Genomic DNA, 3,113 nt, shown 5'->3' on the forward strand with positions numbered 1-3,113 from the left:
ACAAGTCTGCATGTTCAGTACATACTTTTTTTTCAGACTATTTTTCATCTGTGCTTGGTTGGATCCAAGGATGAGGAACCCTTAGATAGGAAGGGTCAACTGTACTTACAGAGGCAGTAAAATGCAAAGGTGTGGCCTTCCTATATGTCTTGTCCTACAGAAAGACACAAACAGAAAAGGGGCCAGATGACCTGATAATGCCACATAAGGGGAAGGGCACTCTGTTGCTGAGATGCTGAGTCCATTTTGCAGCTAAGTATTATATTAGACTGGTGCAAAAGTAATTGCAGTTTTGCCATTAAAATTACTTAAAAAAAAAAAAAAAGACAAAAACGGCAATTACTTTTGCACCAATCTTGAGTCATTAGTTTTATAGGCTGCAGCTCTAGGCTACAGTGTCTCGAGGTGGAGTCTCGGAGGTCATCAGAACTCAGGTGATGACAAATTGTCTCACTATCTTCTTCCCAGATCGGGAGGCAAATGATATCCTCCATATCTCCGTGTTCTGGGAAGATACAAGACAGTCTTCCAAGGCTCAGTCAGGTCATCCGCGGCAAAACCCTGACCAGCTTGGATCAAGTGAACATACACAAGGCCATCCGGGTGCTGGCAACAGGAGCAAGAACAGTGGCAAGAAGGCCAGTTAAGAAGCTACTGCACATAGGACAGGCAAGACATGGTGACTTTGGTAAGGATGAAAAGTAGAGACTGCCTGACAAGGGCCAATTTGATTTTCATTTTGGAAGTGGAATCACAAATACTCGCTAATTAAATTATATTGCGGGAAGGCATCAAGCATGATTTTACAGGCAGATTTCTGGCTTGAGAAATTGTGTGAAAAAACTTAGAAAAAACAGGTTTCTGAGAAAATAAGGAGTGGGAAACAGAACATAAGTAGGAGTATTTGCCTGTGAAAGGAAAAAAAAGATATATCCATTAAATCAAAAGAAAGTGGTAATTCATATTTTCTCAAAGATGTATAAAAAGGTTGAACATTGAGAAGGCTAGTATTCAAGTCAAGCTAGAAAAAAAATTAAAGAAAGTAGTAAAATAATTATCTCAAAGTTAGAAAATGAACTTAGTTGGGGAACATAATAAGATCACTAAGCAGTACTGAGAATTCACTTGAGATTTGCAAACATCAGTATGAAAATGGTCTGTTTGATATTCTTCAGCGATGTTGAGCTGCTTGAGAACAGGCATGAAGGAAACATAGCTATTACTTGGTTTGGGTTCTGAAAGAGAAATAACTCTGTTACAGAGTCAGGGGCAAAGGAATTGAGGGTATATGCAGGGAAGCAACTATGAACTTGAAGCTAAGCTCAACAAGATAGATGATGCATGAGAGTGAGGTCAAAGTGCAGAACTTCAGCAATGAAGAGGGGTGGTGACAGTGAATGAAGAGTGGAATACTCAAAATCAGGTCTACAGAGTGGAGGTGCTGATGAGGATCCAGGTGTGACCATTGAGAGGCCTCTGATGGGATGGAGAAAAAGACCGGAAAACTTAAAACTCACAGTGTTGTTATATTTGCCAGCCACTATTTGTTATCCACAAGGAATCACTAAAATGATTGCTACAGGGGAGAAGAAAACTAGGTCACGAGCTAAAGCATTCTATGAATGGGCAGAAGGTTCTTCTGGGAGGTAAGATAGTAAGGAAAGGAGGCAAGAATAGAACTTCAAAAACTTAAGGGAGAAATTATTCTGAAGTGGCAGCAGAGCAAAAAGGACACCTACCCAATCTCCTGCCCCTGAAGCACACGGAAAATAAGAATAGAAAAAGCTTCTATTTGAGGTAAGCAAGGTCCTAAAGGGACACCTCTGTCAGCAATCATGGCAAGGAAGCAACTAGGGTATTAGGGAAAAAGACCACAGATGTGAGTCAGCTGCTCTGAACTTGGAAATGTATCACTAACTTATGTCCATGGAAGTTCAGTTCATTGGTTTAGACAAGGGGTCAGCTAATTATGACAAGCGAGTCAATCCCCCGGCCTATTTTGTATGGCCATTAACTAAGAATGGTTTTTATATTATTATTATTTTACTTATTTATTTTTTGAGACAGGGTCTCACTCTGTCACCCAGGTTGGAGTGCAGTGGCACAATCTCAGCTCACTGCAGCCTCTGACTCCCGGGTTCAAGCAATTCTCCCACCTCAGCCTCCCCAGTAGCTGGGATAACAGTGTGCTACCACACCCGGCAAATTTTTATAGTTTTAGTAGAGATGGGGTTTCACCATGTTGGCCAGGCTGGTCTCAAATTCCTGACCTCAAGTGATCCACCTACCTCGGCCTCCCAAAGTGCTGGGATTACAGGCATGAGCCACCACACCCAGCCGGTTTTTATATTTTTAAAAGGCAGCAAACAACACGCATATGCACACGAATATGCAACAGAAACTACATTTGGCCTATAATGCCTAATATATTAAATATTTACTTTCTGGTCTTTTATAAAGAAAAAGTTTGCCAGTCCCTAGTTTACAAAAATAAGTTACCTTTACTTTGTTCCATGGCCATGAACTGTAGACGTTGTCTTATAGAAAGATGCCACTGACTTAAAAGTGGTCTAGATGAAAGGAGCATAAGTTATCACCCCAGAAAGAACATGTTCAACAGGCAAGGAGTAAGGACATCTTAAGCATCACTCTAAAGACAAGTTATCTCTGAGGCTGCTTTGATCCAACTAGGAGTGACATGATTATTATGGTCCTAAATGGTAAATGCATTCATTCAACGAATACTTACCTATCCTAGTTTCCCAGCAGTGTAGCTTGTTAATTGTAATCTTTGCTTTGACAACACAGGGGAAACTAGAAACAAATGTTTAAGGAGGAGGACAATCTGTCATTTTTCACAAGTTATTCATCTAACAGTAGGGACTTTTAAGTGTCAGTCCAGATAAAGCAGTTCTTATTCTCTTTAATGCAACTTACGACTCAGTTTTTACAACCATTTTAAGACTATGAGCCAAAAGCAAGAGAGGAGGAAACTTTTCAATGATTAAAGAGACATTAACTACTCATGTAATCCTAAAAACATACTTTTACACAGATTACTAACTAATCAACGTAAGTTACATCACTAAAAAAAATAATTAGGACTGTAAGAA

Source organism: Macaca nemestrina, chromosome 3 (assembly GCF_043159975.1).
Source record: "Macaca nemestrina isolate mMacNem1 chromosome 3, mMacNem.hap1, whole genome shotgun sequence".
In the NCBI taxonomy this organism is placed as follows: domain Eukaryota; kingdom Metazoa; phylum Chordata; class Mammalia; order Primates; family Cercopithecidae; genus Macaca; species Macaca nemestrina.